We start from the raw sequence: 15,570 nt of genomic DNA, 5'->3' as shown, positions 1-15,570 counted from the left end.
TCACCAAGTTCTTCTGTGGCAACAGATAAGCTGCTGCTTTACACTTGTAACCCAGCTACGGTGCATCTCGGTATCCTTTCTCCCCCGAAGCAATTGCAACCTCACGGACCATGCCGAGGGAGGCGGGGCCAGCGATGCCAGCTCATCAATGAATCAGCAAGTAAGCAGGTGAGCAGACAGGCGACAGGTCACTGGGGGCTGAAGCCCTTTGGGAACCAATAAGAGAGCCTGCTAAACAATCGGGGCTTCTGGGGAGGAATCTCGGGGTCCAAGGGTGTCCAGAATAATATAAGAGAGATTGGAAAGAGACTGCCAGAGGCAAGAAGTCAGACTATTAGCATACACGGTGATGATCATATTCAGAAAGCCTAGATGCAGACTGACTCTGAGTCTGATAAGAGGTGAGGAAACAGAGGAAGGAAGCAATACTAGTGTGCCACGGATAGATAAATTCCAGCCCACGAGCTCCGAGGTAGAAAACAAGCTGATACCCAAAACTGGCTTCTGTTTCTGCACTGCCAGGGCTCAGGTATTTGGGACTCAAAGTCATTGACAGTAACTTGGAGGGCACAGTTGTGAAGTCTTGCTTTGCCCCTAGACAACAGAGCCCTAAAGCTGCATTGTGCTAAAAGCAGGAACTCCTCAGTTTCTTCCTCGTAAAGGCAACTACAACTTGTTACGTCTCGACAGACTGTTTTAAGTTAGGCGAACAGTCCCAAGGGCTTGCCATCTGCACAAGGCACTTTTGTACTGAGAGTGGCGCTACACAGGCAGTTTGTTATAAATGCCTGAAAACCAGATGCCTGCATCTTTGAAAGTGTCATTATTTCAGAGTTCTTTGGGGCTTTCGGGAGTTTCTCGGGTTGCTTTACATTCTTAATTAATACTCCCAGGGCTTTTGTTTGTTTTTACTGGCTCTGTATAAATATAAATGTTGGCACTGTGATATTTAATACATAAAGGAAATTCAAACTCCTTATTTAAAAAAGTCCTCTAATCCCATTTTTGACACATGTAGCAACAGTCCTATCCTTATCTAATATTTTTCAATAATGCTATGCATGAGGTAATGTTACTATACAACAAAAAGTATTTTGAAATCTCAGGGTTAAAGATGTTTAAGTGGTAACTCATCCCCTTTAAAACTCTCCCTTTGACCTCCAAAGTCTCCATGATGTATTCACTGAGATGTGTTAATGAAGAAGTATACTTTCCAGGAATTTTTAAAAATTCAGTTGAACAGGCTTAAAATCAAACTATATTTATGCATATAGGTCAGAACATATTTTTAACATTTTTTCATACCTATGCCATCTCTGACAATGTTTGGCACAGGAAAGATAAATATACTGATATGTACATATGTTTAAGTAATGCTATAAAGTCTCATTATTTGATCTACAAAGTTAATATTTATATGAGTGTGGTATTCTTTAGTTGGAGGGTTAAAAAAGGATGCAATGCAGATGATATTAAGCATAGCACGTTTATGCATTTATCTTATGGGATTATACTGAGGCGCTGAACAGACATGGTTCCCTGCTGGGCACACAGTAGTAAGACCGGTAATGACATTGATCCTAAGGTAACCATACCTCAACGTAGTAGTGAGGAAGTTAGAGGAAGATATAAACAAATAATAAACAAGACTATATCACAGATGGGCAACTACTAAATCAGAGCAGCAGGATAAGAAAGACATAAGTAAAACAGGGAAGCTAGCATATAAAATAGAGGAGGGACTCCACTATGGACTATCAAGGCATGTGAGATAGAGACCAGCTTTGGTTCAAGGGACCCTACACAGGGCATGAGATCAGCACCCTTAAAAGAGAGCAAGACACTTATGTGTGCCAAAGTACACTAACTCAGGAGAGACTCCTAGGAGATGTTTGCAAGAGTAAGGCAGGGGTAACCATGCTTGAAGGCAGCCCCTGACCAGGGAAGTTGTGTCTGGTAAGTAAAGATGAGTGGCAAGGGAGCCAGAGGACAAGAAAGACTACTAGGGAGGAGGCAGCAGAGTGCTGCAGGAGAGAGTTATGGAGACACGCATGGCCTTCAGTGGAAATAAAGGTGGGTTGTTTCTGGATATACAAGGAAACAGAATTAATGGGGTTTGGTCAATTGACTAAGGACATAAAGGAAAGAGAGTTGGAGTGACTTAATTGGGACTTAAAAAATTAGTGAGGGCATTCAATGAGCTGTCGAAATGCTATTGTATGCAGTTAAAATGCACTAGGTTGTTTGATGTTCGGGTTGTGAGACAACTCCACATATTTTCCCCTAAAATTTCCACTAGCATTCCCTTTTTTCTACATCCTCACCAATATTTATTTATTTTTTTTAAAAGTTAGATCCAAATTCTTTTTTTTTTCCTTTATTAATTTATTCTTGTTACATCACCAATATTTATTCTCTTTCTTTTTGGTAATAGCCATTCTAACAGTTGTGCAATATGGCACATGTGATGCCAGTGTGCACTTTCCTGCTGACAAGTGACACTTTGCACAAGTCTGTTGGATCATATGGAAGTCTTTTTCAAGAAATGTCTATTCAAGTGAGTTTCTCATTTTTTAATTAGAATGTTTTCCTGTTCTTGTATTGGGGTGTAGAGTCTCTTATCAGATGTACATATTTTCTCCCAATCTATCAACTTCCTCTCTCTTCTCATAACTGTTTATTTTGCTTTGCAAAAACCTTTTAGTTTGATATACTTTTTGCTCTTGTTACCTGCATTTTTTAATTCCAGTATGGGAAATTATCACCCAGACCATAGTCCTACCATTTTTCTCATGCATTTCACTCTAAGGCATTCTAGTTCTAGGTCTGAATTTTAGTTTCTAATTCATTTTGAGTCATAAAATGAGGGCCAAATTTAATTGTTGTGTGCATGTATCTACAGTTTTTCAATATTGTTTGTTGAAGAGACTACGCTTCCTGAATTATGTGTTATCGTGTATTTGTCAAAATCATGTTCAGGACAACATACAAAAAATGAAATTAATACATACCAAACAGATTGGTATCCATATGGTCATCTTAGCAGAGTTTATAATATTCAAGATATAAAAGGAACTGAGTAAATAGTTTGTATGTACATATATATATATATTAGAAAATTATTCAACCTTCAAAAAGTAAATAAAATTTGTCATTTGTGAGAATATAAACGAACCTGTGGAATATTAACAGAAATGACAAAGGAAAAATAAAAGCCACTATTGTTTGTTCTTACCTCATGTGAGATCTAAGTGTACCTAAGTTATACATACAGCAAGTAGAATAGTGGTTACAAGAGGCTGAATGTTAGGGGTGGAGCCACAGAAAATGGTCATCAAAGTTAGGGGTGGAGCCACAGAAAATGGTCATCAAAGTTAGTTAGGGGTGGAGCCACAGAAAATGGTTATCAAAGTACAAAGCTTCAGCTAAAGAGGAAATGTGTTTTACTCTTATATTACACTGCTTGGTAACCAAAGACATTGAATTGTATATTTGAAAATACCCGAGTTTATTTCAAATACTCTTATCAGAGTAAGTAAAATAATTTATAAATATATATTAACTTTATGACCTAATATTATAAACACACATTGCATCATACTCTAAAAGCATATGACCACACATCAACCAACAATTTAAAAATGATAAAAATCAAGATTAAGAGCTAATAGACATCTATTGAAGTTCAGAAAACCACAGTTCTACTTTGAACACGTTTTTAAATTGAAATATCTCAAATTTACTCTGAAGTTAATTGATTTTTAAATATTTATAAAAATGATATTTATTGTTATGGAACCCCAAGATGTCAAAAGTATAAGAGGCTAGGTATTATTCAGCTTGTTTTCCACAACAGATACAAGGGAGACAAAGTGACTTAAACAACACATAGTTACTATGGGCTGTTCCAGAGACAAGAAGGCCTAGGATGGGCACCTTCATCTTCAGGTCTAGGTGAGCCCTCTCCTCTAGCTTTGGGAAATAAAGCCTTCCCATTGTGTCACTTGAGGTGTAGAGGAGCAAGCTCTAGTCTCTAGTTCACTGTCTTCTGCAGTGGCCCTGCTTTTCATCACACGGACTGAACCCTTAATGCCTACAGTGCTCTCTTCTAAGAGCACTAAGACCATTGATTAAACTCTCACTTCTAAACTGAATTACTCACAACCCGCTTGCACACAATCACACTAAGGGTCACATCTTTCCATGTGTACCTAGAAGTAAGGGACACACACACACACACACACACACACACACACTCATACACACACTCATATATACACTCATACACACACATACGTGATCAAATTATATTATAAATTACTGTAAAATAAAATTTGACATCTTTGATTGGATGGACTATTCCTTTAAGAAACATACATACCTTACCTTGTGGGACTGGTACAATAGAAAACCCATTAAGGCCATTCAGTTCTGACCAACTGAGTTTTTTTTTTTTTTTTAAAGCTGAAATTGGTATTCAAGAAATGAAAGTCATCCTTTAGGGTAGTGATGTGTGACGCAGAAGCATTCCACATCCATAAACAAAATGGACTTACATCAAGTCCCTGTGTCTTGTGAAAATATTAGTTTACAATTTATCATAAATTTAAATGTGAAATGTAAAGCTATGAACGTTTCTGAAAGCCAGGCCCCGTGGTGTATGCCTTCAATGTAAGCACTCGGGAAAGTAAAATAGATGATTTCTGCATTTAAGCTCAGCCAGTGCAGAATAGTGAGCTGCAAGACAACCTGAGATAGCGAATCTAATTCTGACTCAAAAAGCAACAAAATAAAACAAAGTTTTAACTTAAAAAAGAATTTGAAGAATCACTTCAATACCTAATTCAAAGTAACTAGGCAAAGTAATTAGACAAAGAAACCTGAAGTTTTTCAACAAATACGTGACTTCTAAAAGGAGAAACTGAAAATTAGAAAGCATCAAGCCTTAACACTTCCATTATTAATGATTTCCATAAGAAGTTAAAAGACAAGCTACATAACTAAATATTTGCTATATTCATCCCTGACGAAAATTAGTAGCCACAATATATTGAGAACTTCAAAATTCAGTAACATAAAAGCACAAAACTTTTTTTATTTAATTAATTTATTCAGATTACATCTCACTTGTTATTCCATTCTTTGTATCCTCCTGTTCCTCCCTTTCTCCCACTTTCACCCTATTCCCCTCCCCTATGTCTGTGACTGAGGGGGACCTCCTCCCCCACTATATGGCCATAGGCTACAAGTCTCATCTTGGTAGCCGGCTTATCCTTCCTCTGAGTGCCATCAGGCCTCCCCACCAAGGGGATGTGGTCAAATATGGGGCACCAGAGTCAGTCTCCACTCTCCACTCAACTGTGGAGAATGCCCTGTCCATTGGATAGATTTGAGTAGGGGTTCAATGTTTATTGCATGTATTGTCCTTCTTTGGTATAATAGTTTGAGCAGAATCGCTGGGCCCAGATCCACCTGTTACAATGTTCTTCTTGTAGGTTTCCAGGACACTCTGGATCTTTCTATTTCCCCATTCTCCCATACTTCTCTCACCGTGATTCCCAATAGGATGTCCTCACATCTACCCCCATTTCCTGGTAAGTGAAGTCTTTCATGGGACCTGACCCTTGGGCTAGTGTCCAATTATAAGTCCCTCAGTAGAAGAATGAATAAAGAAACAGTGGTACATTTACACTATGGAATACTACTCAGCTATTAAAAACAAGGAAACCCCAAAATTTGTGCACAAATAGAGGGAACTAGAAATGATCATAATGAGTGAGTTAACCCAGAAGCAGAAAGCACAAAACCCTTATGTTAGCAGAAACTATGCAAAAATTTTTTCACCAAAAAGACAATACAGGTGATAAATAATCACATGAAAATATATCCCACGTTAGTATAATTGAACTGAAGAGTAACATTGCAATAGAAGTATCACTATTTCTAATAAGATACGTAGGATAAAAACTTGAGACAAGAACAAAGGTTGGCAGGATGCAGATAAACGTGATGGCTCCTAAAGTGACGAGAGAGACGTGAGACGATACAGCCACTCTGGGAAACAACCTGGTGCTGTCTTAGGATTCTGAACAGATAACTGCAAAACTTAACAATTGTATTCTTCAGCGTTTTCTGGAGAAATTGAAATATATTTTTATCACTTCTTTTATTTTTGAGAGTGTAATACACATTTCCTCTTCCTGTTCCTCCCTCCAAGACCTCACAAATGTCCCTCCTTGCTCTCTTTCAAATTCATGGCCTACCTCCCTTTTTCATTAGTTGTTATTATATGCACATATGCATGTACACATGTATCCCCCAAGTACAAACTGCTCAGTCTGTATAATGTCTTCAGAACTGACCATCTGGTATTGAACACCCCATGGATGTGTTCTTCTGTGGAAAGACTATTTCTTCCACTCTTACTTAGCATTGCTTATTTTATGCACACTCCTCACACAGACTGATTTTTCTTGTTGTCATCCAGCCCTGTACTTATAGTTTAGATAAAACTTCTTATGTGGAAATTAATTCTAGCTCTGAAATATTAAAGGAGTAGCCCTCTAACGTGGACACGTAGGTCCTTTATCTGCATGTACAATTTTATGTTGTCCCTGGACAACAAGTCAATAACCTACAAATAATTCTGTGTGGAAAGTCTCAAAATAGACATTCTGTGATAATTTACTTTTCACTTCACAGCACATATTTCTCAGCATAATCAGGCCTTCCTCTGAAGATGGCAATAACACATTGCCTATATGAGATGGTGCCTGAGAGCATGCAGGGAAAATAATGTTGCTTAATCCTATGCATGGAAACAAAACAAAACATAGTTAGAAAGATACACTTTAAATGTCAGAACATTAGAAAATGAAAGCAACAGTATACAATTAAGTGTCCATGGTCAGTGATAAGCTGGTGCCCTTAGTGTTTCAGAGACATGTCACCAATACTCTGTAACTTAGCACTCTGAGCATCTGCTATAGAGACCACTAACATTCCTTACACTGGCATTAAAACTAAATTTAATCTACAGACAAACCACACTCACCAGCTCACCGTGTGCGAAGAATGATATAAGTGAAGTTCCTGTGCGGTAACACCTGATTTTAGTAAATGTGGGGGTAAGTGGGTTTTAAGGTATGGGTATCACTCAAGATATATTTTTAATGGCATTTGAAGGATTGGTTTGTTTCTGTTTTTGTTTTTTTCTGATTAGATCTTTTAGAGAAGGCCAAACTAACATAAACCACATCCTAAATGCTCTTTGTTGACTCCTCTGCTACTTTTTAGAATGGAAAACAAAATCTGTCAGCTTCTCTTCAAGGAAAGAAGAGCCCAGGAGATCCCAAGAAGATTCATGTCACGGTGTTGTTTTCCTCCTAAGTCAGCTCCTCTCAATGAATCTTGGTGCATTCTGTGTCTCACAGTGGGAGTGGATACTGTTATGCTTTTCAAATTGTCACAAGTCACAAAATTAAACATGTGCTGTGTGGAAATAGCACACCATGGGGCTGCAAGGAGAAACAGAACAGAGCCTTGCGGCAAAGTCACAGGCTCTGAAAGTGGGTCTTGATAAAATAGCAAACTAGCTGCTGTCCATTAGAGAAGAGTGTCCCTGTGCCAGGTCTATTATTATTCCAGAAGCATCGCTAGTCACGTACTTCAGTGAATAAAGAGCAAGCCAACACACTGTGACTGCTCATATCAACTTCAGTGACAGCTCTGTGAGCACAAAGCAAGTCAAAATCACACCTTCTGGCAGGGAAGGTCCCTTCAGCATGCCTAGGTCAAAATTTTCTAAAAGATTTTACAGGTAGGTCCGAAAGCACAGATGAAGGTTTCTGCCATAATCTAGTATCACCCAGACAAAACTTAATCTTTGGGAGAGGTGAACACTCTGTCCCACCTTAGTATTAAAAATGAGAGCGTGTAGACAAATACGCACTTATTTATAGATTCCCCAAAGTACCAGGTACAAATTCAGATTCCAAAGACACAAACGAAAACAAACAAGTAACCCCAAACCCACCCACCAAAGTACCCAAAGCCCAGAGGGACCAAGAAGTGAAACGCTTTCTACAAAATGAGATTGAAGTATATTTTTGTACTGTGTTCAGGGGGGGAACCATTAATTGTCACACAAGTGTTCCCAGGGCAGTCAAGGTATTAATGGCATAGAACATACCTTGGAGAAGCAGATAATTGAAACTAGGCACATCTAGAGCCGAGTCTTCCTGATTGGTACCCGACACCTCTACAGTCAAGCCTAAGGACTTGGTGTTACTGCTATTGGAGTGAGGAGGGGATATGTTTTGCAGACAGAGAGCCCCAAGTATAAGATATCTGCTTGCATCGCACTTACAAAGAACCCTAAAAGATTATAAAGAGCCGCATCCAGCCCAAAGATGGGTGGCACTGTGTTGCCGAAAAAGGATTCCAGTGTCAGGATGAGAAATGTCAAGAGTGGAGACTGAGAGGACAACAGAAGAATGAGAGCTAGGTCCTCATCTAGATATTAGGTTAGATGGTCTGGCTGGCTCCCTCAATGCAGGATTTCACAAAAATGAGTTTAAAATATGTTCTGTTGAAATATATAACAATAATTTGCTTCATGAGATTTCCTTATTTGCCTGGCAATACAGGAGAAGGAACAGGGGCTCCAGTGTAGCACTTAAATTAAGCATCAAACTGTTTACTTTAACCCAGATTCATTTTACTGTATGATTAAGAATCTATATGGTCTTCAGCCTGACAAATGCAACTACAGGAAAGCTTAAAACAATGTTCAATGATTGTGTGAAAATTTTAACCTATTGCAGGTATCTCAGAAACACTAAAAATGCCCAAGTTCCCATAATTCTTGGGCCCTCATTTGATTTATTTACTTGGAATTTCTTGATATAGAGTAAGGAAGAGTATTAATTTCCTATGTTAAAATATTATTAATTTCCTATTATTAATGTTCTGAATTCTTATAAAACACACAATTTTGATAATCAAAGTGAGCTGTAGCAGCCACCCACAGGGAATGAAAAGGAACATTGTAAGCTTAAGCTCACAAAACCAAAGCTCAGTAAAAAAGACCATTTAACCTACCAGATAGTCCTCCTACACTCACCTGCATGGCCAAGAGTTGTGGTCCTGATGGGGAGTCATCAGCCTTCTACCTCAAAGCAAACCCCAAGGAGTCAAGATAGCCTCATTTGCAGTTAACATCAAAGACGACCAATAGGCAGCTTTCAAACTATCTGAATGCCCATTTGACTTCAAGTGAAGTCATCAGACAGGTCCATTCTGTGGTGCTGGCTACACTATTCAAATGGAATACACTCTCAGAACTTAGGGACCCTGGCTTATCTTTTTTTATTGGAATGGCCAGTGATTTCAAAACAACAATTAGGCTTAGGATTCACCAAGGTGTTCACATCCCTCACTCTACTAATTTTTTGAAGGTAAGTTTCTGTTATTGTTGTTATGTGGCAGACACAGATAATGTTGAAATGATAAAAAAAAATTATAAGTAATTGAACTCCTCAAACTATTTTTGTGTCCTTTTTTAAGGAAGAGGCACGAAAGTGTTTGATGAGGTAGCAAGCTCAGAGAAAACACAACTCTGGGTATTATATTACTAGATAAAAAGTAGAAGCATACTTAGAAAGAACTGCATGTTGGTTGAGCTCCCCATAAACTCCAACTGACACCCATAAAGGATGACTTGATTTACAAGATTTATTAAGGTGTTATTTACCATCAGAGGGTAGGAGTTAGGTTCCTCATGATCTGAAGGTGCGTTCAGGAGAATTTCATAAGAAAGGTCAGTGTTAAAGGTCACATCAAAATCAGTCTTGTAGAAGAGACATTTGAGAATGAATGTCAACAGAGTTTCTCAAGAGACCCAGGTACCCTGCAAGGCTGTGGTCACATAATCTCAGTCATAAATAGCAACATCCCATTTTTCACTGGAAATTTTGCTCCCTCCAACTATTTATGGGGGAAATACCAGATTCCGGTTTCTTTCTAGGGAAAGGAGGGTTTAAATTTAAAACATAAGTAAAAAGAATAATGAGAGAGACAACTGCAATTGAGAGTTGGGGCATCTCTGGGACAAGCTAGAAACGCAGGAGAATGGAAACTCCTGGAATTTATGAGGGTGACCCTTGCCAAGACACCCAGCATTGGGAAATACGGAATCTAAAATGACCATCTCCTGTAACCAAGCAAGGATTCCAAAGGAGGGCTTTTGATACCAACTCAGCCACAAAACATTTGACCTACAATTTGTCCCAACTACATGGTATGCTGAGGTAAAGATGGAGCAGAAATTGAGGAAATGGCCAATCAATGACTGGCCCAGTTTGAGACCCATACCATGAGAGCAAACCTTGCCTTGACTCTGTTAATGATACTCTGCTATATTTTCAGACAGGAACCTAGAAAAACTACCATCTGAGAGGCTTTGCCCAGCAACTGAGATGGAAATACAGGCAGAGACCCACAGCCAAACATTTGGTGGAGCTTGAGGGAGCCTTCGGAAAAGAAGGAGAAAGGAATGGAGGATCCAAAGGAGTAAAAGAGACTAAGAGAAAACACGTGGGATCAGCTAACCTGAGCCCATAGAAGCTCACAGATACAGAATCACCAACCAGAAAGCATGCATGGATGAACCTATGCCCTCTGAATATATGTAAAGGTTGTACAGCTGGTCTTCATGTGGGACTCCTAACAGCAAGAGCAGTTGTCGCTAACTCCGTTGCCAACCTTGGGATCCCTTTCTCCTAACTGGGCTGCCTTGTCCAGCCTCAATAGAGGATGCTGATAGACTGACTGCAAATTGATATGCCTATGCCATGGGGAGTTGATACCCATGAAAGACCTCCCCTTTTCTGAGAAGAGAAGGAGGAGGAGGGAAGTAAGAAAAGGGTAACAGGAAGAGCGGAGAGAGGAGAGGCTGTGATTGGGATGTAAAATAAATAAATTAATTAATTAATAAAAATCAATTAAATAACAACTATGAAATCAAAGAACCACTCTAACAATTCAGAGAATAAGAAGAATAAAAGTAAGGTACAAATTTTCTTGCCTCTTCAGCCCTAATAGTTTGTTTGCTTCAGGCTGGTGAGAGAAATTAGAGTTCCAAATGAGTCTGGATCCCAGCTCCTGCATAAATAGCCACAGAAACCCTGTGCTGTATGACTCAGAGACAGGATGATCTCTGAAGCTTGCTGGTTTCCAGCTTAGCTCCAGGTTCAGTGAAGGACCGTATACCAAAGGAATAAGGTGGAACCTGGTAAGGCAGGATACATGACAGCCTTCCCTGGCTCAAGCATTTCCATAAACAAATCCTCCCTCCCCCCCCCTCTCTCTCTCTCTCTCACACACACACACACACACACACACACACACACACACACACACACACACACACACACCTTACCAAACCAAAACCAAAACAAACAAAAAACAGAAACAAAACAAAAAACCTGAAAGGATTCTATGGAAACACCTAGAAATACCAGATACACTGGCATTAAGTAATCAAAGAAATATATTTACTCAGTTGCAGCATCTTCACCACATTATAGTTCCCTTTGGTAAGAATTCTCTTTGTGTTATCTTTTCATTGAAGCTTTTTATAACTTCACTAACACATCAGGCCAATTTTCAAAAATTAAAAACAAAGTAAAAGCAGTACAGCAGTCCATATTCCAGTTCAGCCCAGCACCTAATAATTACCTTCAGCATATTATGCCAAGCAGCAATGCTGCCAGCACACACAGCTTTCAAATTACGCTGCACAAGAAAGCACACCTTATGGGAGCAAAGCGCTCTGCCAGCACAAAGCACGACTTCAACCATTCTTCCAAGTTAGACATTTTTGTTGGAATTGCATACAGCCAAACTCTCAACTAGAGACAAAAGGAGGACCCAAATCCTTCGGACCTCGGTTTGCTCTCACATGCAGTTTTAATCAGGTACAGAAAAGGATGGCCACCGTTCTCTTCTGTCTTTTGAATGTCCTTGAGCGTGCTCTAAGAAGGCAGTTCTGAGCTCAGCCTGAAGATGATCTTCCTGCACACGTTCCCCTGCACCTTGCTGTCATAGCACCTTCTCATCAGAGTGGCTGGATTAAATATTCAGGACCCTGCCATGGTGGTGAATCACAAAGCAATGCAGGGCTCTGACCTTCCCCAGGAAAATCAGTCAGGGAACAAACTTGTGACAACAGTGACACTAAGTGTGCAGCGTAAAATAAAACCTCCTGGTGCCATCTGCACACTACATACTCTCTGGCATAGTAAAAGCCCTGTTAAAGTCACACTGCACAAAGTGTCCTAAAAGCCCTATTAGATGCATTTGTAAATTCGTATTGAGGTCTACGTGCAGGTGACCATGAGGGGAGGCAGGCTGGGGTGAGCACTGTGTGCTTGGCATGGTCTTCCTCTCCTGGAGGCTGGAGAGGGGAAGATGCTTCAGGTCTCAATTGTTAGTCAACTTCCACTTTTAAAATGCTGTGGATGGAATGTAACATTGAGTCAAAAAGAAAAATAATGGGGTCTGTGCCATAACTCCCCAAGCAGCTCCGTGACTAGAAAATATTAAGGCATCTACTTTATCTCTAGAGGCAGGATACTCCATCAAGCAAGGATCCTGAATTTTTTAAACTGATCTTCTCTCTCTCTCTCTCTCTCTCTCTCTCTCTCTCTCTCTCTCTCTCTCTCTCTCTCTCTCTCTCTCTCTCTCTCTTACTCACTCACAGTGCAGAAGTAGCTTGTTTTTAATGCCAAAGAACGCAGCTGAATCTAAAGATAAGATGAATGCAGCTGATAAAGATAAAATAATTTACTCGTATTGAATTCAGAATTAAGTATCACATCTTAAATGTGTGTGTCAGGTTTTTTCCTGATCCTCAGATTCTTGTACAAACAGGCCCCCTGAAACTCCATCATGTACTGATTTGGGTTATACCATCCAATTATCATGTTTCTGCTGAGGACTCTATAAAAATCAAACAGATAAATGTTTTTAATATATTTTGAACAATATTATTGCTTATAACATTTTTGAATAATAAAAATTTCCCATTCTAAAGTGTTTTTAAAGATGAGCATTTGATGTATGTCCTAGCATATATTCAACCATGTTCATAGGAGCCTTATTCATAATAGTCAGAACCTGGAAACAGCCTAAATGTCCCTCAGTTGAATCATGGATAAAGAAATTGTGGCATATTTACACTATGGAATACTACTCAGCTATTAAAAACAAGGAAATCCTGAAATATGTGGACAAATGGATGGAACTAGAAATTATCATAATGAGTGAGTTAACCCAGAAGCAGAAAGACTCACATGGTATATACTCACTTATAATTTGACACTAGCCCAAATGGCATGTCCCACGAAAGTTTTCACTTACCAGGAGATTGGGATAGATGTGAGGACATCCTACTGGGACTCTAGGTAAGAGAATTATAGGAGATGGGGAAAGAAAAGGACTCAGAGGGTGCTAGAAACCTACAAGCAGAACATCATGATGGATGGATTGGAGTCCAGGGGGTTCTTCTCAAACTATTGCACTAACCAAGGACAATACAAGTAGTAAACATCAAACCCCTACTCTGATCTACTGAACGGACAAGACATTCTCCACAGTTATGTAGAGAGCGGGGATTGACTCTGACATGAACTCTGGTGCTCCATATTTGACCACCTCCCCTTGGTGGGGAGGCTTGATAGCACTCAAAGAATGAATAAGCAAGCTACCAAGATGAGACTTGATAGCCTATGACCATATATTGAGGGAGGAGGTCCCCCTGGGTCATAGACCTAGGGGAGGGGAATAGGGTGAAAGTAAAAGGGAGGGAGGAATGGGAGGATACAAGTGATGGGATAACAATTTAGTTGTAATTTGAATAAATTAATAAAAATTTTAAAATGTTGCAGGATAAAAAAAAATATGTCCTAGGATGCAATTCTTTTTTTCTCTCTTTTTTAAATTAATTTATTCTTGTTACATCTCAATGGTTATCCCATCCCTTGTATCCTCCCATTCTTCCCTCCCTCCCATTTTCCCCTTACTCCCCTCCCCTATGACTGTGACTAAGGGGGACCTCCTCCCCCTGTATATGCTCATAGGGTATCAAGTCTCTTCTTGGTAGCCTGCTATCCTTCCTCTGAGTGCCACCAGGCCTTCCCCTCCAGGGGACATGGTCAAATATGAGGCACCAGAGTACATGTGACAGTCATACCTCACTCTCTACTCCACTGTGGAGAATGTCCTCTCCATTGGCTAGATCTGGGTAAGGGTTTGAAGTTTACAGTCTGTATTGTCCTTGACTGGTGCCATAGTTTGAGTGGGACCCCTGGGCCCAAATCTTCCTATCATAATATTCTTCTTAAGGAATTAGGAAGGCAAAGTTGAGCAAACAAAGTAGGCTTTCTTATAGTAATAGCTCCCATAGTATTTTTGTGTGTAAATGTACCGGACTGCTCTTATCAGGCTGTGACCCACATATTCAATATTTTATCAACTCTGTCTTTAGTAGAGGGCACTTAACTCCTGGGCACTTTGGTACTTTAAGGATTTGCCTAAAACTGAGGAGGGCAGAAGGATTCTACATTCCTTTAAGTTCTGTCATGTGGGCATCTCTGCAGATAAGCTGTCTCTCTCCAAAATCTTTGTCCTGAAGCAGTCTGAAGTCTAAAGTCTCTCTTTTTTTCCTTGCTACTGAAGACCAAGTTCACCTCCACAGATGTTTGTTCCAGCTTCCACGGCCCAGACCACTACCGTGGGAGCTCTGGTTGTATGGGATATAAGAGCAAGTGTTTCCCTTAAAAGTCTGAAAATGCACTATTAAGCAATTTAGTTTTCTCTCTCTCTCTCTCTCTCTCCTTATCAACAAAGAGATAAGATGAGTGGGCATTTACTCTCTCTGTTGAGTACAGATCAAGTCTACAAAAGAAGGCCATGTGAACATCTTGTGGTTCTCCTCTACCTGCTACTTGTGACTCTGTTCAAGTCAGTTGTGATGTGTAAAGCTTTCACTTCCCTGGGAGTGAAGGCAGCTGATTGTATCTACCCAATAGACATAACCTAACTTCTCATGAGAGTTTAAGGGGAAAAGTCTATAAGACATCGAAAGGCATCTATTTTATAGATGCTTTGCCAAATGAAGTTCTACTGAAGCTTTCTTTTTATTACCAGTTCACTAATGGGGAAGATCATTTTTCTCAAACAATACCAAACAGACTGAAGGGAGCATTCTAATTCCCAGTCAACACATGGTAGAATCTTCTTGAATACTGCTGCAATCAATTTTATTTAAAAACAAAACAGTGGCATTTAAGTTGGCTCATTTTTTAGGAGAACAGGAAACATAAGTACATCTTTATTTTTTGTCATGTTCCTTAGTCTGCTGTGATTGTTGTGATAAAACAACATGACCACAAACAGCTTTGGGGAACAAAACATTTCTTTGACTTACATGTCCACATCACAATCCATCTTCAAGGGAAGACAGAGCACAAGGCAGGATCTGGAGGCAGAGACTGAAGTGGCCACCAT

The 15,570-nt window shown here is 39.6% G+C and overlaps 1 protein-coding gene and 1 long non-coding RNA gene across 5 annotated transcripts in view; one reads left to right on the top strand and one right to left on the bottom strand.

The window, feature by feature from the left end:
• KCNIP4 (potassium voltage-gated channel interacting protein 4) overlaps positions 1 to 15,570 on the bottom strand; it is a 1,038,736-nt gene that overhangs the window by 805,606 nt on the left and 217,560 nt on the right. The window lies entirely within an intron of this gene.
• LOC311607472 lies at positions 51 to 13,869 on the top strand. 2 transcript variants are annotated; one of them, XR_014782603.1, is made up of 5 exons: positions 51 to 168; positions 2,435 to 2,557; positions 5,496 to 5,594; positions 7,040 to 7,127; positions 10,429 to 13,869. It is a non-coding gene; the product is annotated as an uncharacterized lncRNA (long non-coding RNA). The 2 variants fall into 2 exon arrangements; XR_014782604.1 differs by lacking the exon at positions 51 to 168 and having other exon boundaries at positions 1,942 to 2,557.

This window comes from Acomys minous (genome assembly GCF_964271855.1).
Source record: "Acomys minous genome assembly, chromosome: 10".
NCBI lineage: Eukaryota > Metazoa > Chordata > Mammalia > Rodentia > Muridae > Acomys > Acomys minous.
This window is presented reverse-complemented; position numbering and strand designations above follow the sequence as displayed.